General features: G+C 37.6%; 1 long non-coding RNA gene across 1 annotated transcript; it reads left to right on the forward strand.

The window, feature by feature from the left end:
* The first annotated feature begins 18,527 nt into the window (after window positions 1-18,527).
* Window positions 18,528-22,768, forward strand: LOC140513350 (uncharacterized). The gene is made up of 3 exons (XR_011970148.1): window positions 18,528-18,613; window positions 22,017-22,160; window positions 22,420-22,768. It is a non-coding gene; the product is annotated as an uncharacterized lncRNA (long non-coding RNA).
* Window positions 22,769-24,994: the final 2,226 nt, after the last annotated feature.

Below are 24,994 nucleotides of genomic sequence, written 5' to 3' on the forward strand. Positions count from 1 at the left end.
ATTGTATATAAAGTTGTAGTACAACCAGTGTGAACAGTTGTGTGACTCAAAACTGAGACTTAGGAGGATGAGATTAGCAAAATGTTAAGGGGACAAGTCAAGAGAGGCCGACAAACAATGGAGAGTTGAATTGATTCACAAAGAAGTCAAGATGGGGAAAAGAGGACAGAATGGCTAATATGGGGGAGACAGCCTAGGAAAGAATTGAAGGATCATTGGGGTCACACTGAAAATCAAAAAATAGGGTATGGTAAGAGAAGGCAGAGGGAGAAGTAATAAACTACTGGAGGAAAGGTGAATTTGTTCAAGTTTTAAAACTATTCAACTCTTTGGAATGATGTAAAAGAAGCAATGAAATTTTTTGTACCCTTTGACATAGATTCTATTACTAGGAATATATAAAATATATAAAAGGTTCCTGACAGTTAATAGTCATATAAACAAAACAGTTCAAGGCAGCAGTGATTATGATGACAAAAAAGCTGAAAACAACATGTGTGATAAGTAATTGATGGATAGGTGCTCAAATTATGGTATATGAATGTAAGAAGATGTACCACCGGAAATTATCTATATGAAGAATTCAGAGAAAACGGGAAGATTTTTCGGAAGTGATACAGAGTGAAGTGACCAAAGACAAAAACAAACAAAAACTAATAAACAAGAACTAAACACACGACTTCAGTCTTCGGTCTTTAATTTTAATTTTCAAAATGTTTTAGACACACATTTTTCAAGACAACAAAAAACTCTTTGAAAATAGCTAGCTTAGCTATTATTAAGGGAGATGAATTCATCCGCCAATATAATAAAACATTAACAATCGTATTTGACCAGAGCTGTTTTGACTTTCTACCTAAACAGAATTATTACATAACATATTGACCTTTTTTTTTTCTTTTGAGACTAGGTCTTCCTATCTTACCCAAGTTGGAAGTGTGATGTTTCATAGGCTTCATCCTACTACTGATCATCAAAAAAGCTTTAACCTGTTGTGTTTTCTACTTGTGTTAGTTCACTCCTCCCTAAGCTGCCTGCTGCCCCACACACATACTTTCAGGGCCTCACCATATGATTGATAGTCTCAGTGTAGACACACAATCATCTTAGCCAACGGAGCTCAAGCTATCCACTAGTCTCATCAACAACATTGCAGACACATTATCTTTGTCCAATACTAATTCCATTATACATTTTTCGTCTTTTTTTGTCCTAGTTACTGTTTGTGTTACTTTCCTTCTCATACTTTACCATATTTCTACGGTCACATCATGACAAAAAAAATGAAAATGGCATCTTGATAAATGCAGGACCAATGACAAACAGAACAAAGGGATTCCTTCCTGATTCTTCTATATAAAATTCCCACTAATATAATTTATTTCAATATTTTGTTATCTTTTCAAATAACACCAATACATCATGGAAATGTAAAGAAAGCAAAACAAGACAAATGCCTTTTGCATGTTGGGCATTCTATGAGTGAAAGTTGTCATTAACAAAGGTCTTTAATTTTTACAACAATTATATTCTAGTAGGCCCCCACTGTTTTGTAAGAACTTCATGCTTTAAGTGAAAATATGTATATATGTAAATTGCACATTATATAAATGGAATTTAACTTTATTATATTTTATTTATCCACTGATCACCACAACATGGCTTCCACTCCCAGCATGCTCTTTTATCCAGTACCACTTCTAAAGCAAGGGAGAAAAATCAATCATTCAGCCACTAGATGGCACTGCAATAAATTAGAATGGACTGTCCTCAGTGGACCATCATCTTATAGACGTAACAATTTAGAGATAAAGCAATAAAGATTAAGTATATACCAAAAATATAATAAACATGAGAGTGATATAGGGATCTGAACAAAGAACAACCAAAATGTAGTGAAATAGCAGTACCCCAATGGGGCATAAATCTTAAAAGATCTTAGTTTATGACTAGTTTCTTTCCTAGATACACTAAGATATAATGCCATTTGTCCAACATATTTTGGTTCCCAATATTTTTGCTTTTGAGCTATTGAAGTTAATATTTAACAAACACATTTCCTCCTGCTTTTCAATGTGAACCAAAGTCCAAAAATAATTTGTCTTTTTTGGCAATATTTATCATTATCTTGACACAAAACCTGAATTATTATTGCAAGTAAATAGGAAAATCAAGGACTCAAATCTCTTGAAAATTTGCTTAAAGTGGATCTCAAGGTTAGGATGTGTTCTGTGGCAATGAGCAAGTGGATAAATAAAGGGGAAGCAGTGTCATATAATCGGTAATATTTCCTTTAACAGTGACTATTTTTTAAATGAAATTGTCTAACTGACAAATTTAATTTCCCCTTTTGGTTTTGTTTATACTTTGGACTCCCCAGCATCACAGATCTAAGCACAAAACTAGGGGCATCTATTCCACACTTCCTGTTTGATTTCTTATCTATCATTTACAGCTGTGCTCTTTCCCTAAGGTCTTCTGGTCCTTTTATTTTTTCTTTAAAAAAAATTAACAATTCTCAACTTACTGAGAGTGAGAAAAAAATGAAATCAACATAACCCTGTTCAGGAAGTTTTTGAAACACCTAGTGGACAATGAAGGAGACTTCTGCCTACTCTTAATTTCACACAGCTGGCTGTGTTTAAAAGGGGCACAGGACATGAACCAGCCCCCAGATTCAGACAGGCACTTGCAAAGGGCAAAATGACTGAAAGTCCTGGTGAGGTGAAACTGCCCCATTGGAGGTGGCACCCAAAGCTGTTAACAACCTTGGCTTGACAGCTTCAGCTTGGAATGTATTTTTTTTCTTTACTATTTCCTCCCTCCCCCTGCAAAGAGTCAGTCAAAGCAAGATTATTTCTACAGATACTCAGGTATAAATTTAAACAGGAAATAAGGATAGGTAATTTGTTGTTGTTAGGGCAAAGATAATCACTCTAATTTTGCCAACCATGTTCAAAGACGAACATTCAAGGGATTGACAGGGGTTGAAGGTCCACCAGTAGGATCTAAGAAAAGATCATTATTGATAAAGACTCCCAGCACTTACAATCACACTGAAGAAATTTGTGGTACTTTGTCCTTCACCTCTGTCTTGCCTTTAATACAGAAGGCTTGGCTTTAATTAGGCATCTCCTGAGTGGGCAGCAGAGAGGTAATGAAGGGCCATTTATGCGTATGGAATTCTGCTGTGGGGATCTCTGAGGGGAAAAGAGCCTAAGCTGTTATTGTAAGTTTAAGTGTTTTGAGAGTTTCCTGGTTTCTTTCCCTGCTGTTTGTTCTGAGAATACAAATATGCTAGGGCAAATCTGGAACCAAACAGGAGCATTTCACTCACAATGAGTCACTACATTGAAGCATATCCTACTTGACAGCCTTTTGTGAGTAGCAGAGTCCATCGGTGTGTTTTTTTCTCCAGCAGTGATATCCTTTCACCTCATTATAAAATACAACCTGTCAGAGCTAAATTGAGGAGGTTTTTCAACAGAGTTGGAAAATTCACCTTTAATTACTGCATAGGGGAAAGCTTCTGAATTATCAACTATGCAGAGAAGAGCTGAAAGACAGTGGATCTGCTGCAAGAAATAGAGACAATTCCTGATGAAGAAGCCCCGTTATTAGGTCTTAGTTTTCTCAGGTGATGGGTCTTTGATACCGGTGGGCTTTGAGTTCTTCCAGAGAGGAGGGGAAAGAGGAGCATGTTTATTTGTCTGTTTCTTTGGCATCAGTCTTTCGCTGACCAGTTGTGAAATATTTTAAGGTTCTCAGTTTCCAGCTTTAATGTCCTGTGTGTTTGCTGGCATCGGAACTGCCAATTTTCAGTTGTGAGCTTGCTATTAACTCCCATGGCTAAGGTCATTGCCAAGGGTGATTCACCTTCTACCATGTCCAGCAAAGCACTGCATACAATTAGCTGAATAATTCCAAAAAAAGGTAAAGTCCTTGAGGGCGAAGAGTTTTTTTTTTTTTTTTTAATTCTCATACTTTACACAGTAAGTTAGAAGAGACCAAGGGCAAGGTCACAGGTAGTATAAGTGGTACAGCTGGGATTCAAACTTAGGTCCCTCGGCAGCAAATCTAGGACTTCTTCCTAGTACCACTTTCTTGTGTTTGTTTAATTGAATTGTTTATGGGGTACATTGGATAGAGCACAGAGTGTGGAGTCAGAAAGACCCAAGTTCAAATCCAGTCTCAGACAGTTAATAGCTGTATGACCTTAGGCAAGTCACTTAACCTCTGTTTCTCTCAGCTTGCTCATCTATAAAATGGGGACAATGATAGCACTTAATCCCCAGGGTTGTTGCGAGGATAGAATGAGATGATCATTGTAAAGCACTTGGCAAAGCCCATGACATATTTGTTATTGTTTAGTTGTTTCTGTCATGTCTGACTCTTCATGACCCTATTTGGGGTTTTCTTGGCAAAGATACTGGAGTGGTTTGCCATTTCCTTCTCCAGCTCATATTAGAGAGAAGGAAACAGGCAAACAAGGTTAAGTGGCTTGCCCAGGGTCACACAGCTAGTAAGTGTCTGAAGTCACATCTGAACTCGGATCTTCCTGACTCCTGGCCCGGTGCTCTACCCACTGTGTCACCTTGCTGCCCAATAACCACGTGGCACATAATAAGTGCTAGATAGATGTTAGCTGATGATGATGATGATGATGACGATGATGACGATGATGACGATGATGACGACAGCGGTGATAATGACAGTTGATAATCCTTCCTTCACATGCCAGCTTGGAAGACACCTATGGTAGAGTACAAGGGACTGGAATTAAGTATGGGTTCTAGCATATACTAGCTGTGGAATCGCAGGTGAGTCACAGCTCCTGGGAGCTTCAGTTTCTTCATCAGTAAAACAGGAATCCCATCTCTCACAGAGTTGTTATGAGGATCAAAGAAGAAGATGTGTATAAAGCACTTTGAAAAAGGAAATGATATAAAAATTGTAGTTTTCTAACTGAAACTACAATTGAAAATGAGGGGCAGCTAGGTGGCACAGTGCATAGATTGCCAAGGCAGGAGTGAAGAAGACTCATCTTCCTGAGTTCAAATCTAATCTCAGACAATTATTAGTTGTGTGATCCTGGGTAAGTTGCTTAATCCTTTTTGCCTCAGTTTCCTCATCTATAAAATGAGCTGCAGAAGAAAATGGCAAGCCACTCCAGCATCTTTGCCAAGAAAAGCCCAGAATGTGGGTCATGACGAGTTAAACATGACTGAAAAATGACTAAACAATAATTAAAAGTTAATTTCATCAAGCTTTCCAATGGAAAAAAATCATGTCTTAATTCATGGTTTAACCCTTTGGGGTTAGAAACACAGAGGAAAGATTCCTGAGCAAGATTATGTTCCAAAGTCTTTCCTTGATGCTTAATCATGTATACTGCAAATTAAGGGGGGGGCATGTTCATTTCACCAAAAGATCATAGGATAAGATCACAGATTTAGTTCTACAATAGACCTCTAAAGTTATTTTTCCAATACCCTCCTTGTAGATTTGAAGAAGCAAAAATGTATATTGAAGGTAAAAAATTATATCTGGAATCGAGGAACTCTGATCTGAATCCTGGTTTGACCACGAAATGTCTGTGTGACTTTAGGCAGTTTGCTTAACCTCTCTTGGCCTTGGTTTCCTCATCTGGATAAATGAATAGTTTGCACCTCAAACACTTCTAAGGTTGCTTCCAGCTTTAAATTTATGATCTTATAAAACTCAAACTCTGAGGAGTTGTGACTTTCTCCAAACTATACAGACAGTAAGCTGCAAAGTCAGCATTCAATCCTAGGTCCTTTGATTCTAAAGCACTAGGTCAAGATGAGAATATGGAATGCTGGCCTCTCTCTCTCTGCCTCTGTCTCTCTGTCTCTGTCTCTGTCTCTGTCTCTGTCTCTGTCTCTGTCTCTCTCTGTCTCTGTCTCTCTCTCTCTGTCTCTCTCTCTCTCTCTCTCTCTCTCTCTCTCTCTCTCTCTCTCTCTCTCTCTCTCTCTATATATATATATATATATATATATATATATATATATATATATATGTAATGTGTGTGTGTATGTATATTCTTTTTATAGGAAGCTAGATGGCACAGTGCATAGAGCATAGGCTTTGGAGTTAGGAAAACCTGAGTTCCAATTCTACCTCAGACATTTACTACCTGTGTGACCCTGGGCCAGTCAATTAACCTTGTCTGCCTCAGTTTCCTCATCTGTAAAATGAGGATAATAATAGTACCTACCTCCTAGAGTTATTATGGCAATTAAATGAGACAATATTTGTAAAGTGCTTTGCAAAACTTAAAGTACTATAGAAATGCTAGATGTTATTACTTGTGGTATTTTTTAACCTGTACTTCTCAATATAGATATTATCTAAAATCATGGAAGCACCAGATTTTAGAGCTCTGACAGATCTTAGAAATCACTTTGTCTAACCACTTCATTTTATAGATGAAGAAACTGAGGCTTCTTTCATCTCTGTTTTATATCAAGGACCCTATGATTTCCCTTATTTTTCAAATGGAAAGATGAGACCAGAGAATACTTGATCTACCCAAGATCATACAGAAACTTCTCACCATTAAATTTCAAAAAGTAGTCAAATTTAGAACTCCCCATAAGCTCTGTGGTAATAACTCTAAGAATTTATCATTTGACAAGTAAGAAAACAGGCAATTAGCATGTCCCAGCATATACATGGAATTACAATAATAGTTCTGTTACTTTTTGCCTTAAATTAATTGCCTGATTTAGGTTATTTTTGATAACCTTTTCTCTCTCTCTCTCTCTCTCTCTCTCTCTCTCTCTCTCTCTCTCTCTCTCTCTCTCTCTCTCTCTCTCTCTCTCTCTCTCTCTCTCTCTCTCTCTCTCTCTCTCTCTCTCTCTCTCGCCTCTCTCTCTCTCTCTCTTTCTCTTTCTCTCTTTTTCTCTATTGAAGGGAGCAAGAATCCTAGGTCTGCGATTTCATAAGTAAAAAGAGCTTCTGGTATAGAAATACCCTCCCTTGAGACAAATCAGGACCCTAACTGTAAATTACAATCTTAAATGGTTATCTGGGTGCATAGAGATGTTCATAGGCTTCTAGGATCATAGCCTCTAAGCTACAAATTACCTCCTTTTATCTCCTCAAACTTCTTCATTTTATACATGAGGAAACTGAGTCCCAGAGAACTGAAGTGACAGTCAAACTAAGATTTGAACTCAGGTCCTCCTATTCCAAATCAGGGGCTCTTTCAAATCTAACATGATACTTGCATTATTCATTGTCACATGGCTAGTATGATTCAGAGTCAGCACTTGAACCCAGACCTTCCTATCATATGATTCCCCAAGAGCTTACTATGGGCCTACATCCTACCTCCAATGCCAGTACTCCATTCACTTCACTTCAGTGCCTCTCCACAGGAGTGATCTGTTTATTCTTTGTAGCTACAGAGGCAAATGTATGGCTATGGTAGCAAGTCAATATTACCTGGCCAAGGCCATGAGTCAGAAGAAGTCATGGAAATCAGATCTAATTTTCCTATCATGTTTTTGGCTTGAGATCATAGATCTAGATTAGAAAGGGATGACCTTAGATGTCATTTAGTTCAACTTCCTCACTTTATAGATGCTGAAATTAAGGTCCAGAGAGATTAGTGACTTGACCAAGGTCATATCATCATCTTAGCTAATAAGTATTTAGTGCTTCTTATGTGGCAGGTACTGTGCTAAGTGCTTTATAAACATCGTCTGATTGGATCCTCACAATCTTGGGCTATTATATTAATATAGTTATTAATATCCCCATCCCCATTAATATCCCCATTAATCAGCTATTAATATCCCCATTTTTACAAATAAGGAAGCTGAGGCACACAGTTTAAGTGACTTGCTGAGGGTCACACAGTTAGTAAGTGTCTGAGTCAGGATTTAAACTCAGTCTTTCTGACTCTAGTGCCAGTGCTTTCTCCACTGTGCCACCCATCTGGCACACATAAGTAGTAAGAGGTAGCAGCAAAATTCAGAGGTCTCCTGACTTTAAATCCGATACTTCTTCCATCACACCAATATAGTTTTTATTTACAGAAAAAAAGCACCATGCTGTGTGGCTAGATCACTTAGACCTAGCTCCTTAGAAACCTCTGCCCTTCTGCTCTCATTCTTCTCAAAGTTACACAATTATTTAAAGCAAAGGTTCCTCTTCACCTTTTTTGTTACGTGGACCCATCTCACAGTCTGTGAAATCCCCGGACCCTTCTAAGAAGAATATTTTTATATGTATAAAATAAAATACATAGAACTACAAAGGAAACCATCATGTACTGATACACAGTGATCAATTTTTCTTAAATCAGATCTAGACCCCACATAACGAACCCTTCAGTTTTATAACTAAAATAGGGCCTTAGTCAATACTTCAGATTCTATTCACAGGACACATGCTGACCTTTTATTTCCTTCAATAAAGGGGAACAGCCCTCTGTTATTGGATGAACTAGAAAGGTGAAGGGAAATGAATCAGGGAGGAAAAGTCAGGTTCTGAGAGGGAACTTTACTGTGTTCTTAGGTTCTGGATAGAGACTTTACAGTCTGGCCATACACACAAGCACACACACACATACACACACAAAATCCATAATGTTTGCAAAAGCTCCTTCAATAAATAGGTAAAGCAATCTGCCTTATAGAAATAGGAAGTTTCTGTGTATACATATATGCATGCTTGTTGTAGATAATACAAACATATTTATATATGTATCTATATGCATAAGTGTCTTGTATATATATTTATATGTATGTACATACATATCTGTATACATATCATACATATTTGCCTTTTATCCATACCTGTACATGTGTACATATAAGTATACGTTTAATACACATGTGAATTTATATGCATGTCAGCACACAATCATATATGTTGCAAAAGGAAAGGTAGATACTAAATTATGTAAGTTAAAGCATGGTCAGCTAAATAGCACAGTAGAGAGAGTATTGGACCTGGAACCGGAAATACCTGGGTTCAAATCTGGTCTCAGACACTAGCTGTGACCCTGGGCAAGTCACTTCACCCTGCTTGCCTCAGTTTCCTCATCTGTAAAATGAGCTGGAGAAAGAAATGGCAAAACCATTATAATATCTTTGCCAAGAAAATCCCAGATGGAGTCACAGACTGAAAAATGACTTAACAACAACATTAAATTACTTGTGGTCCCACCAGCACAAAAGTTACATACACATTTGGTCAAGTTGACTTATTCAAAAGCACCAGATTTACTGATAGCTGGTCTTCAGGAAGATAAGAATACCCTCCTCCTTACAGGCAGCAGATTCATCAGAAAAGAAGACCAGTTATCTAAGAAAATACTCCAGTTTCTAAGTTTCAGGCTCAGGAAGAAAGACACCCACAACCTTGGGAGCACAGGCCAGCATCGTTTCTAGGCCAGAACTATACACATATGTATAAATACATTTACATATATATATACGTGTACGTATATATATATATATAAAGTTATTTTTAAGTATTGGAATTTAGCAAATGTTCAGGAGAAGGAGCCGATATCAGAAACCTCCATCCCTGCTACCAAAGCTTTCCATTTCCTTTCTACCTGTTTCAATCCCCCGACTTGGAGACAGAATCCTGTTCTACATCTCACCAAACTCCATGAAGACCCAATGCTGTTCCCTGTCTAAAGGCTTGACACATTTGTCACAACAGCTAAGGGCTGAGGAAAAGTTGAAACAATTTCCCAAGCCTTGTTATGACTCACATGGCCCCTCTGAAGTCCTCTTAATATCCTTTGTTCCTGTCTTTCCAATAAAACATGAGCACCAGTCATTTCCCCTTGCACAGTGTGAAATAGAAAGGCTAGTGTCTTTGAGCTCCTATTCCAGGCTACAGATCAGTAGAAAAGATGATATTGTTTCCTACATCAAACCTTTCACACCCATTTCTAAATTTACAGGGGGAGGGTGGGGCAGTGGAAATGAGGTGATAAAGATTCTTTGTCACTGCAAAGTTTTCCTCCCTAATAATGATCTTTCTTTCCCTTTAATGAGAATTATGTTTTTTAGGAAAAGGTGGGAGGGAGTTGCAGGGAGCGTTAGGGAAGATCGAGGGGGACAGGGAATCAGGACAACACAGAATTCACATCTAGTTTTCTGACCACACTACCCGCTGCTTTGTCTCACACTCAGCTCGACAGATCTATGACTCTTCAGAAGTCTTCAGATAGCTCCAACTGTTTTCTGAAGTTTAAATATCTCAAATTGACGGCCACAGAATGAAGATGGAGACATCTGTGGCCAAATGTGTCTGAGAGGCAGAGATAATAATGATACCTTGTATTTTAGAGTGCCTTTCTCAGAGAAACTCAAGACACTTTATAGATTGGATCTAATTAATTCTCACCTCCATGGGAAAGAGGGAAAAAGTAGTGGTAACAAGCAGAGTGGTGGATACTGGGGCCAGGGGGAGAGAAGAATACAAGAGGAGGGAGAGGGAAGAAATGAGGCATTAGACAACTGAATTGCCAGTTTATATGTGGAGAAAGTAAAGCACAAAAGAGTTATGAGCTTTCAAAGGTGAGAACAGAGAGTGAGACAGAAGGCAGAAAGGGCCAGGCAAGTTAAACCACCATCACCACCTTGACCACCATGTCCCTTTAGGTCCTAATGGTGATAGACTAGGAATCTGAGCCCAAGAGCCTTGGGAATAAGATTTCCTCAATCCTCCTCTCTGCAAACCATCAGACCTGCTTTCAGCTCAGTCCCTACAGCCATCATTGAAGGGAGAAATTGATATGGAGAAGGGGTCCTACCCTTCCTCATCAGCACCAGCAACTGCTGACCAACTGCCACGTCAACTAACCACTTGTCACTCATAGGACAGGTAAGCCAGCCTAGTGGAAAAAACAAGGCACTCTGAAAGAGAGACAGGAGGCAGCAGCACATGCCCTGCAGACCAAAGCATAAACTTCAACTTGACCACCGTCTCCCCTCAGATTCTGATGGAGATAGCCCTGGACCCCGTATCCAAGAACTTTCAGAAAAGCAATGCTTCCATCAACATGGGAAGCAACTCCTATAGAGATGCAACCAGACAACTGCTCGTGCAGGTCCTACAACCATATTTACTGAAAACCCAGGAAAAAGTCCTTAACGATGTCAAAGATTAAAGGCAAACCAGTGCCTGAAGGTTTTTGAGGGCATATGAACTAAATTTTTGGCCTTAATCGTGTTACAACAAAATTGAAAATGTATCTCCATGGCTGCTAAATAGCATGATAGACAATAGATACAAAGGAGCCCTTGTTTTCTCATCATGCCAGAGGAAGGGCTGCAGTTAAGAATTCGATCTATCTGCTAAAAATGTATGCATTCTGTTGGGAAAGAATTAACATTGCTATCTTCTTGCTGCTTTCCTGCATTAGCTAATTTACATGTAAACTAGATCTTTTGCTCCCTGTCTACCTACTGCGTTCTCCAAACACAAACTTCAGCCGAATTCATTTGCCAGTGACCACCTCCTTTCCTTGTCTTTTCTTATTTACTTTGAAATTCCTCAGATAAACTCTTCCATGGTGTCCCAGGAAGCTTATTATTGGGACAACCTAATCATCCTGTAAGAACTCATTGCTTTAGGACTCCACCTCATGCCTCCCTTCTGCTTCTCTGATTGGCAAGTAAGTTCCAAATCTCCATATTAAGGAGAGACTTCAGCTCAGGCATCTCCCCCTTTCTGACTTGGTTGCACTACTTTGGGACTTCACCAACTGATTTCTCCACTTTGCCCATTTCCCTCTCCCCTCCCCTTCACTTTTGGGTTTTGTTTTCCCAATTAGATTATAAATTCCTTGAAAGTAGAAACTGTCTTCCTTATTTTGGATTTGTTTTCCCATAAATTAGCATAGTGCACGGCATGCAGTAGGTACTTAATAAGTACTTATTGACTGCCTGATTTATGTAGAGAGTGAAAAGTAAATATTGCTTTTTGTGGAATTTTTTAAGAGAAATTGGGTCTGGATATTTGAATTCCCTTAAGAAAGCTCCTTCTACTGATAGAGAATAATTCATCTGTTTATAGACCTTGAGAGTTATTTGAGTTAATTAAAAGTTGGCAGAATTGTCTATAAGCACACAAATGGTACCTGTCACAGATAGAACTTAAACCCAGATCTTCCTGATTCTAAGGCTTTATCCACTACCCCATACAGACTAATGAGAGTGCTTTGTCTTTCTATGATGGTCTCCTTCAGCAAGTGTTAGTATGTGAAGTCAGTTTAAGAGTTCAAAGCCCATTGTAGACCAGGACACAATGTTATTCCTCCTGTACCCTCACAATTTCTGTACTGGGGGTTAAGGGGAGGGTGTCCTGTGGCAGAGCTAAAGCAAATGCAAAGGTGGATAAAAAGGAAGAGCCAGCAAAAATGAAAAGAAGTAGAGTGGAGGATGTACAGTGAGGTGGGAATTAATTGGCACAAAGTAAAATAATAGATATTCCTGACTTATATAAGACATCTTGCAATGTTTTATATCTTTAAAAAACCTTTTCATATGCAGTATTCCTTCCTTTGCTACACTCATTGTAGATCATTAGTCATTAAATTCACAAGATTCTGACATTAATTCCTTAATACTTTATCATGAAATCACACATCACATTTATCCTATCCTTGATGAAAAGTCTTTCTTCTGAGTCTAGCCTCCATCACAGTCCATACCTCTCCAATGGGGTTTAAATCAGATGAGTTCCCCATACCACTGAAGCATGTTTATCTCCATCTCTTGAATAAATGTCCTAACCTTTCATAGTGATGGGGAATGGCTCAAAGTTGTGATGTAGTATCCCATCGCCATTTCGGAATTTCTGTAATTTAGGAACAATCTTACTTTACATTATATCAACATATTTATCAGAACTCATCATTCCTCAATGGGAACAAGGTCCCAGTAGAAGATTGTTTCTCAAAAATACCCCTGCTCAACTTTGGAGTAGATGATTTATAGCTTAATGAAAAGACCCAGATCTTTTTAGTCCGCCCAGGTTCCTAATAATGGTTTTGATATGTCCTTGAAAGAAAAACGAAGAGTATTTTTAGTAAAAAAAAAAAAAAAAAAAAAAAAGATCCAAACTTGAATTCTTCAGCGTTTAGATTGCTTTGCTTATGAGAAGCATTTTTTCTTTAAGGCAAAGGTTAGTAGCTTTTTAAAAAAAAATTGTCTTCTTAATGTTCTTTCAACTTCTTTATTGTAGAGAAATAATATCCTTGTCAGGTTAGGTCCCAATAAAGATGTTTGCTTGTTTTCTGTAATTATACAGTTTTGCATAAATAATTTGTCAGTTGTTTTGTTTTTAGCCATACTTTACTTTGCACTTTGATCCTGTTCACTATGGACTTGGGAACAATTCTTGAAATGCTTGACATCCCACACTAACAATCACTGCAGTATGTCTACTGGTCATTGAAGTGTGCTCTTGAAGAACAGTTGCAACTTTCACGCATTTCATCAGAGTAATTAATCTTCTTTCTTAAAAACCCCTTAATAGGAAACACAACAAAAGAACACAAACAAATAAAATCTAACATTCAACTGACAAGGAACTAACTAAATGAGAGGAAACTAGGTCAATCTGATTTCATCTAGTTGGTCAGGTGTTCTGAGTCAGTCTAATGCTGAGATGCACAGATGCATGAGTGACTCCTCAGAATGAAACCATGTTGTAACCATTGTTTATTCCAAGTAATTCACACATCACTGTAGAAAACCAAAGGGGGAAGAAGAAAAGTAGATGAGGGAGAAAAAGGAAAAAAGAAGAGAATATAGTAGTGAAGAAAATGAAAGCTGCCACCAATAACGTGTCTTATAATATTCAGTTGGTAGCATTGCAACAGGTCTTATTATTAGTCTAGACTATTATACCTGGTCTAGACCAGGTGTAAAGGAAAGAAAGAGAAGTCAATTTTGATCATTCAGTCAATCAGAAAGCATATATTAAGTGCTTATTCTATGTTGGACACTAGGCTAAGATTCTTGGTATACAAATACAAAGAATGAAACAACCTCTATTTTCAAGGTGTTTATGGTCTAATAGAGAATCTTACATTAAAATAATTCCCCATTATAAATGAGAAAGGGAGCCCTAGAGCTGTTGTATACATTTGATGATCATTTTAAAATAGCTAAAGAGCAGGTCATGCTGGTGTAATATTTTACTGGTCTTAAAAATATTTCAACAATGTCATATAATTATAATTCCAATTTAAAGATAAGGAAACCACCCACAAATAGTCTGCCAAGGTAGAGCTAATATTTGCTGTAGTTTGGATGTTTCCATCTTGTTCTTTGTACTGCTTCTGTTCTTTATGTCCCCAGGAAAAGAAGTGAATTTAATTTGGACCCCAGGTTTTCTTATCTTCAGGGAAGGGTTTACTCAAAGCAGTAGAGTGAGAAAAACATTGGATTGATTTTGAATCTCCGCTCTGATTTACTATTTATGTGACCTTGGTCAAATTACTTGAAATTTCTGGGCCTCAATTTTTTCAACTATAAAATGGGGATAATGATACTACTGCCTCACAGTTTTTGTTTTGTTTTACCAGTAAAGTACATTACATATCCTCAAGTTCTGTACAAGATGAAGCTTTGAGACACAGCACAGCAAAATGGATGGAAAGCTAGCTTTGAAGTCAAAAGGACCTGGATCCATGTGTCCTCTCTGACATATACTGGTTGTGGCACCTTGGGCAACTTACTGAAATCTCCCTAAGCCTCATTTTATACATCTGTAAAATGGGAAAGGGACAGGGACTGAATCTATCATCTCACAGGTAGAATTTCCAGGTGGGAAAATGTCGATTGATATATTCTTTGCAACTTTGTATCTTAAAGAAGGGACAGCTAGGTGGCACAGTAAATAGAGAGCCGAGTCTGGAGTTAGGAAGACCTGAGTGCAAATCTAGCCTCAGACACTTACCAGCTACGTGACCCTGGGTAAGTCACTTAACCCTATTTGCCTCAGTTTCCTCATCTGTAAAATGAGCTGGAGAAGGAAATGGCAAACCATTCCTCTATCTTTTTTTTTAATTAGTTTAATTATTTTTAGTTTTTGCCATTCAATTCCATAAGATTTTGAGTTCCAAATTTTCTCCCCATCCCTCCCCTCACCCCACCCCAAGATGGCATGCAATCTGATATAGACTGTATATACATATTCATGTTAAACACATTTTCACATTAGTAGTGTTGTAAAGAAGAATTAGAACCAATGAGAGAAATCATGGAAAAGAGAAAGGGAGAGAGAGAGAGAGAGAGAGAGAGAGAGAGAGAGAGAGAGAGAGAGAGAGAGAGATCAAATGGTAGGCTTCGATCTGCATTTAAATGCCATAGTTCTTTTTCTGGATGCAAATAACATTTTCCATTATGAATCATTTGGAGATGTCTTAGATCCTTGCATTGCTAAGCAGAGGTAAGTCTATCAAAGTTAGTCATTGCACAATGTTGCTGTTGCTGTATACAGTGTTCTCCTGGTTCTGCTCACTTCACTCAGCATCAGTTGTATAAGTCTTTCCAGATTTTTCTAAAATCTGCCTTCTTGTCATTTCTTATGGAACAATAGTATTCCATTACATTCATATTCCATAATTCAGCCATTCCGCAATTGATACACATTCCCCTCATTTTTCAATTATTGGCCACCACAAAAAGAATTGCTAAAAATATTTTTGTACATGTGGATCCTTTTCCTGTTTTTATGATCTTTTTTGGATACACACCTAGAAGTGGTATTGCTGGGTCAAAGGGTATGCACAGTTTTAAAGACTTTTGTGCATGGTTCCAATTGATTGGATCAGTTCACAACTCCACCAACAAAGTATTAGTGTTCCAATTTTCCCACATCTTCTCTAGCATTTATCATTTTCTTCTCTTTTTGTCACCTTAGCCAATCTGATAAGTGTGATATGGTACCTCAGAGTTGTTTTGATTTGTGTTTCTCTAATCAAAAGTGATTTAGAGCATTTTTCACATGACTATAGATGGCTTTAAGTTCTTCATCTGAAAACTGACTATATCATTTAATAATTTATCAATTGGGTCATAACTTAAAATTTTGACTCAGTTCTCTATACAGTTTAGATGAGGCCTTCATCAGAGACACTGGTTGTAAAAATTCTTTCCCAGCTTTCTGCTTCCCTAACTCATCTTGGTTGTATTGACTTTGTGCAAAAACTTTTCAATGTAATGTAATCAAAATTATCCATTTTGCATATCATACTGTTTTCTATTTCATTTGGTCATAAATTCTTCTGTTCTCCATAAATCTGACAGGTAAACTATTCCTTGTTCTCCCAATTTGCTTATGGTATCAGCCTTTATATCTAATTTTGGTATATGGTATAAGATGTTGGTCTATACCTAGTTTCTGCCACTCTATTTTCTCAGTAATTTTTGTCAAATAGTGAGTGCTTATCCCAGTCACTCCAAGATCTTTGTCAAGAAAACCCTAAATGGGGTAATGAAGAGTTAGACATGACTAAAAGCAACCAAACATCAACAATCTTAAAGAGCGCTCCAAGGATAAAGTGCCTTAATCTTAGTCACACAGACAGTAACAGTCAAAGGCAGGACTTGAATCCAGTTCCAAGGCCAACTCTCTATCCATCAAGTCATGATGCCTTTCGTTTGTAAAATACATATAATACCTTATTACCTACCTCACAAAGTTGCCTCTAAAAAACTAAAATAGAGCGTGTGTTTGAGGTGATTGGCGGCAGTGGCGGGGTGGGACATTTATTTCATACAGATCTATCATTTGATAGGGGTGAGGAACTCCCATTTACAGCCTATTTTTAAATTTTTTTTAGATTTCTGAATAAAATAAGCATACCTATAGCATAGTATAAGGAAGAAGATGCTTGTAGTGAAAGTGCAAATCTCTTATGTACAACTTGCTTTTCCTTTTAAATGTATAATAGTTTAAATATATAGTAAAATTTTCCTGTATTTTTTCTTCCCTCCGCCCCATCAGAGATGGCTACCATTAGACACAAATAGGTATCTAACTATCTATCTATCTATCTATCTATCTATCTATCTATCTATCTATCTATCTACCTATCTACCTATTTATCTATCTATATACATATACACATACATATATACACACATATATACATATATACACACATGTACATGTACATGTGTGTATATACATACATATACATGCATATAAACTATCCTGTTTTCTGAATTAGGTTGTAGGCAAGTCCTGGAAAGAGACTTCAGAGTATTTGGTCTTTCATACACACGCACACACACACACACACACAACACACACACACACAGAGTCTGCAAACTACTCAGTCACATATGTATGTATGTGTGTATGTTATGCACATATACATATATTTGTAAAATTATTCTGTACATACTTCTCTTTATCAGTTCTTCCTCTGAATGCAGATGGCATCTTTCTTCATATGTCCATTATAGCTAATTTTAGCATTTATTATAGTCAAAATGACTTATTCCTTCAAAGTTATTCTTATAACAAAAGCACTATTACTGTATACAGCATTCTCTTGGTTCTGCTTATTTCTCTCCATTATTTTGTGCATGTCTTTCTATGTTTTTTCTAAGATCATTGAGCTCATTATGGACTATTAAATTCCTTTCTTTGTGTATTAAAATCAACAATTTGTCTTTAACTTATATTCTTAGAGAACTCTCTGAGCAAAAATGATTTGTTCAGATCTCACACAGCCAGTATTTTTGTAAGGTCAGCAGCTGAACCCAGATATTTCTGATTTCAAGGCTGGTCACTATTCCATATTATCTCCCAAAGTGATATGTGAAGTTCAACTATTATCTCAGACTGTGCTGCCTTAAAAAGGAAGGACTTTGAGTTTGAACTTAAAATGTAAACAGGAATGACTATGCCCCTTCTCTTACAATAGACTAGTAGGAGTAAGGACCACAGAGCCTGAAGCATTCCTCATTCCAGGACCAATACCCAACCCCATCCAAAGCATTAATTTCTCTCATGACAATCCCCTTCCTTTCCGAATTGTAGCAGTCACTGTAATGACAACTGGATTGAAAATGGCTTTAGACAAATTAGACTAGTTGGAGAGCTCGAAGATGGAAAGCATGGTCACAGAGAAGAAAAAAATGGGAGAATGAAAGTATAGGAAGGAAGCCTTGGGCCAGCAGGTGGGAGGCTGGGAAATTTCTCTGGATATAAAATACCCAGTGGTGGGCACTTCCAATTCCCTTTCCCATCCCCACTATGGCAACTGTCCTATTTTCTGAATTAGGTTGTAGGCAAGCCCTAGAAAGAGACTTCAGAGTATTTGGTCTTTAACACACACACACACACACACACACACACACACACACACACACACACGTCTGCAAACCACTCAGCCAACCTTCCTGACATGAGTTACTCATGTCATAATTGTAAGGGTCATGGCATCACAATAGCCTGGCACAGGAGATTTGAAGCACATTTTAAATTTGTATTCAGATTCTCACCTGCCCACCCACAGATTAATTTCTTTGAGGCCCTGGGTCTGTGCTGCCATAAACTAAAATGTAGGATCATTCTCTTGCTATTAAACTTGGTAAGTGCACCTAGAGACTACCTTGATAGGCACATCTAATAAATATTAAAAAATGAATAAGTAAGTAAATGGGAGCTGCATGCACACCAGAAAATTACAAAGGAAGAATTCAGATCAAATCAGGAAATTCTCAGCAGGCTTTTATTGATCAATGAATTAGCCTTCCTCAAGAATATAAAATGGTTAGGTAGAATGATCTAATCAGTCACTGTTCCCAAACAAATAATTAGATATTTAGAAAGGCTAATTTATTAGCCTATTTGTTTATCAAGCTCTCAGATTATTATCATATATTTTTTGAGGCCAGACAAATTTTTAAAATTGAAAATTGAGATGACCTACATGAAATTCTGTTGTCTCGCCTCAAGAGATAACATCAAAATTCTTACCGGCCAACTACATCTGGTTTCTTCTTGTATGAATTTATCACAGGAATCAGCTTTACCAATTTTTCTCAGAGTTTCATCTCTATGAATGGGTTTTCTTAATTTCAAGAAGTGTGTGTGTGTGTGTCTGTGTGTGTGTCTGCGTGCATATATGTGTGTGCATGCATGTGTCTGTGTGTGTTTGCCTGTCTGTGTATGTGAAACATACAGATAGCAGGTACTTCTAGAACATGCCTGGGAAAATACAAAATAGAAGGCTTTAGTTAACTGAATATGTTGTTGACTAAAACTTACCTTTTTTTTTCAGTCATATCTATTATTTCATCTTTGTAGAGAGTTCATTAGATTGTAAGCTCTTTGAGAGCAAGAACTGCCTTTTACCTATTTTGCCTGTTTTGTACCCTCAGTGCTCGCACAGTGCCTGACGCATAGTCATTGCTTCATAAACGTTTATTGACTGGACTGGCAAAGAAAGAACTCCCTCTGCCAAGGCAGATTGTCACCAACCCTCAGAATTTACAGTCTTAGATAGTTATGGGGCACTGAGAGGTTATACGACATATTTGCCCTGGGTCATATAGTCGGTAGGTGACAGAGGAGGGACTTAAGCTGAGATATACCAATATTAATAAAGATTTCTTTCTTTCTCCCTTTCTTCCTCCTTCTTTCCTTCCTTTCTTCCTACCTTTCTTCCTTCCTTCCTTCCTTCCTTCCTTCCTTCCTTCCTTCCTTCCTTCCTTCCTTCCTTCCTTCCTTCCTTTCTTTCTTTCTTTCTTTTTCTTTCTTTCTTTCTTTCTTTCTTTCTTTCTTTCTTTCTTTCTTTCTTTCTTTCTTTCTTTCACAGACCTTAAAGTGTAGTATGCAGGCCAATTAACCAATAGATATTTATTAAGCTCCTATGTCAATAATTATTAGGTACATAAAATCATAAGGTCACAGATTTAAAGTTCCTAAGCACCTTAAAGTCATCTAATCCAGACCCCTGATTTTAAAAACTAAAGGGCAGCTAGGTGGCACAGTGGATAAGAGTGCCAGGCCTGGAATCAAGATGACTTATCTTCCTGAGTTACAAATCCAGCCTCTGGCACTTACTAGCTGCGGGACCCTGGGTAAGTCACTAAACCCTGTTTGCCTTAATTTCCTCATCTATAAAATGAGTTGGAGAAGGAAATGGCAAACCACTCCAATATCTCCAAAATCTTTGCCAAGAAAAGCCCAAATGGAGTCACAGAGTCAGACACAACTGAAAATGATTAAACAACATTTTAAAGATGAGAAAACTGGGGTCCAGAAGGATTAAGGGATATACTCACTGTTATATAAATAGTGTCAGGGTCAGTAGCAGTGTCAAACCAAGATTCTTTGACACTAAATTAAGCACCCCTGGTTTTTTCTAAGTCATATACAAAGCCAAATGAAACCTGACTATCTTCCCCAATAGTGTTCATTTGTGTGACTTTTCAGTATTTCTATTAAAAAAGCCACCTCGTGGCTATATGGTAATTAAACTCATCAAGCAAAGATAGGGATATTTCTTGCAACGAACTATAAATTGAGGTGATTAAGTTTTGGCTACCAATTCAAAAACAGACCAGTTTTTTTTTTTTTTAAATATGCTGAAAATTACCATCATTAAATCAGGGGTCCCTGAAGGGATCGCAATAGATCATCTGTTCTATTCCCCTGATTCTAGGCAGTACTTCACCTAAACATGAAATCCCTCTGGGATCACTGAGCCATTTTTGGTGAATTTAGTTCTGAGAATTCCTGTTAGTTCAAATTGGAATTTCTAATGACACCCAAGGGATATGAACCTAAATGATCCAAGACTTGAAAAAAAAGGTTTGCATGAACTTCTATGGACTGAAAACATTAACTTTCACACAGCTCTAAAGCCGAGCAAAGTCAATGGAATTTTAAGATTTTCCCTAGGATTGATTGGATTTCTCTTCTATAACTCTCCATGCTCTTCCCCCCACAAATGGGTAAACTGGAAATGGAGAATAAATAGGAACCTCTGTGGGAGATAGTCAGTAGGCGTTGGTAATAGTAAACATATGTTCTGAGATAGCCAATCTTGACATCAAGGTCCATCTTTAAAAGATGATCTTCCCTCTACTTTCTGCAAACAGTAAGTAGCACATGTACCAAAAACTAAAGATATTTTTCAAGTTTTACAGCTATTTGTCCAAACTTTATGTCCAAACAACTCAGAATCAGGCTGTGGAATGAAAAAACGGATTAACCTTATACAAGTTAGAAGTTCATTGAAACATTTGCTCTATAAAATCTGGATATATAAGAGGAAAGAAATCTGAATTCTTTTCTTACTAAATTCAGAATATTTTCCAAACAAATTTGAAAATCATAAGGAAATATAATAGCAAAGCATATCATTTAATTTAGATGGAGACAACTTTTGAAAACTGGTACAGGAATGAGAAAAGAAACAAGTAGAAAATCTATTGATAATAACAAACCACTCCCACCCCCCAAATATGCTATGGCTACAGCTTACTGTAGTGGAGCATGCACTGAGTTGAACAGAGCCTTTATCCACTTCTGTGTGCTAGTGTGCTCAGGACTGAAGGACTTTGGCATGGTATAGCAGTTCTTTGGTCTCCGTGATGGTACCAGAGAGATGACCTTGTCAAAGGGTTGGACAATGGGCCAAGAAAAGTCATCATTATGGAATAAAACATTTTAAAGAGAAAAACCACATCTACTCTTACTCTTTTCCTTATGTCTCCTGAACATGTGACTTGGAATTCTTTGCGATTTCCTATGAGGAAAGGGCACTACCTGTCTCTTCATCCCTGGGAAGTTATGAAGGTTGCTCGCATGTAGCAGTAGACAAACATACTGTTCCGGTGAGCCTGAGCCCGTACTTTGGGCTCTTGGTCACCTTTTCTGCTATGTGTTTCTTTACCTGAGTATAGGTGGCCACTAGTGATACTGAGATAGCCCTTTCTAACATTGGCAGCAACTTCATGAATTAAAGGTTTGAAATTCCCTAGCCATCTTAGTTGGAGTTGACTAGCAACAGGAAGATTCTTCTGCATCTACACACTTTGAGAAGATAGCCACCATGAGGAGGATGCCCCAGCTAGCCAGAAGACATAGAATTTGAGGGAATACCTCTGAAAAAGTAGAGAATTGAGGTAAAGGTCAACCACCCCATTAACAGTTATAACAAGTGTTTCATGTTTTATGCATCATGGATCAACCTCCTACAAGAATATAATTGAAGTGATAGGTCACTGTATCGCATTTTAAGTCTTTGTCAAGGCATAGTTGTGAGTCTTTTATGTTTTAACCCTTTCATTTTGGGGTGAATGAAAAATAGTAGTTATATCTGACCTGACTTCTCCATTGAATTTCTTTCTGATCCAAATCTAAGCTTTATATAATTTTCTCTAGGGCTCTAGGAAACAGGAAGAAAATCCAGAGCCAATAAAAAAAGAGCTGACACCTTTCTTTCAAGGTCAAACCTCTTCAGGACTGATCATCCATATGAGTCTAGAATTGGAGCCTATGAGTGGAAGAAGGCATCCCTGATCTCTGGCCCGAAAGAAGTTCATTTTACACATGTGGCATTCTCATTCTTTAGTGATATATATCTTATTGCTTAACTAAAGGGGTTTTTTTGTTTGTTTGTTTTTACTTATTTCAAAATAGAGTGATTTGGGAAGTAATAAGGGAATAGGAAGAAGTGATGATTCCTACAAGGAAAATTTAAGGCAAGACATTGCTAAATAGAATTTCATCTAAAAAGGACTGGGATCCAACCCCCAAAGAAAGAACTGTTGGAGTCTGAATGCAGATCAAAACATACTTTTTTAAAATTTTTCTTTGGAATTTTTGGTCTGTCATTTTTCCACAACATGACTAATATGGAAATATTCTTTGCATGACTGCACAAGTATAACTTAAATCAAATTGCTTGCCTTCTCAATAAAGTGGGAGTGAGGAAGGGAAAGAATCTGGAACTCAAAATTTTTTAAAAAGAATTTTAATAGTTTTACATGGAATTGGAAAAAGGAAAATAAAATTTTACCCCATTCAAAAAAATGATTGGGGGAGGTGTTGCACATCAGTGAATTGTAAACTCAACATGGGTCAACAACGTGATATAGAGAAATGCATACACATGTATACATATGCACATTTATGTGTGTGTATATTTGTGTGTGTGTGTGTGTGTGTGTATCAGTGCTATGTTTCATTAAGAAGGATACTGAGAGGCGATAATTCTGTTACGCACTCTGCCCTGCTGAGACCATATCTAGGAGTTTTGTGTTCAATGCTGAGCATATTTTAGGAAGGAGGATGATCATTTGGCTGGTGCACAAGCATTCAAATTGGCATTCTTTCCAAATGGCCTGCCTAGCTTTGCGACCCAGAGCAAGCGACAATCTCTGTTTCCCTCAGTTTCCTCATCTGTAACATAATAATTATAATCTGATTTACCTCCTAGGATGAAATGAAATAGTTATTGTAAAATATTTAGCACAGCACCTGGCATATAACATTACGTAAATGTAGCTGTCATCATCATCATCCAGAAGAAGAGGCAACATGTAAGTAGATGGAGAATCTCAAGATGCTGGCCTATGAGGAACTTGTACAATATGTGTGTGTGTGTGTGTGTGTGTGTGAATTTAAAATTGTTTCATTATGTTTTAGGAACATGTTGTGTTCACAAGGGTTTTGCAGTCTTAAATTGTATTCTTATAGGAAAATGTAAAAACTTGCTACTTACTACATATTTCCCTTAGTCAGTGCAGAGTACCCTGTCACTCAAATAAACCTCCTTTCCAAATGGCCCGTCGTAAATTATTCTTGGCCTCAAGGAAATCCCATTCTAGTTTCTGGCTAGCAAAATCCCTAGAATTCTTTCTCTGAGATCTATTGCCCTGAAAATTTGGAAATGGACATATCTCATCACTTCCAAGTCAGGAGGTTGAGGTCATCTCTGTGGTAGGTTAAAATGCAGACTCCTCAGCTTGGCATTTAAAACCTTCCATGATCTGGCTCCAGCCTACCTTTTCCAGACTTATTTCACACCATTCACCTTCATACATTTTATATTCCAACCTAACTGGCCTATTTACTGTTCCCTGAACTCTGTGTTTCACTCTCTCCTCCCATCCCCCTTCTCCCATCACTGTCTTGAAACAGGTCATCTCAAGGCCCCCTATGATGTATTGCCTCCTCACCTCTGCGTTTTGGAACCCTTAGTTTCCTTTTAAGTTCAACTCAAGTGCTACCTCATGTGGAAAGCCCTTTTTGATCCCGTTAGTTCTTAATACTCTCTCCCTACTCAAATTATATCATATTCATTTATCAATTTAAATACTGTTTCCTCTCCACCACTACCACCACCCTACCTGACACCAAATTATAATATCCTAGACAAATTGTTTAACCTCTCAGTGGTCCAGGCAACTTTTAAAGATTAAGTTAGGCCAACTGCCAATTGTATCGGCAAAGGAATTTTCCTCACTCAGACTTCCCTACATCCATAAAAATCACAGGTTCAGTACAGAAAAAAAAATTCTCCAAAGTAGAATATAAGCTTCTTGAGAGCAGAGACTGCCTTCATTTCGTCATTATGTTCACGGTGCCTAGAACATAGTAGACACTTGAGAGAGGGGGAACATGCCTATAGAAGTAAACTAAAAGGAAAAAGAAAAATCATGCGTTTTGAGAAAGGGAATTTAGTTTAAGTGCTTGAGTCTATAACCTAGGAACAAACTACTGATAGGTAATTTAAGTCCTATACCATGCCACTTCTATCTCTTTTTGATGAGAAGTACCTAGAGGAAAAGATGCTATGCAACTTACCGTCAGACCTCTTGTCTGGTCCTTTAAACAACATACTTAATTGTGGTAACAAGTGCTAGAAGTGGTAATAATCTTCCCTGGTGGAGAGAGTATTCATGTTTACACATGTAGATGTAGAATTGGAAGAGATCTAAACAGTCATTTAATC

Source organism: Notamacropus eugenii, chromosome 7 (assembly GCF_028372415.1).
Source record: "Notamacropus eugenii isolate mMacEug1 chromosome 7, mMacEug1.pri_v2, whole genome shotgun sequence".
NCBI lineage: Eukaryota > Metazoa > Chordata > Mammalia > Diprotodontia > Macropodidae > Notamacropus > Notamacropus eugenii.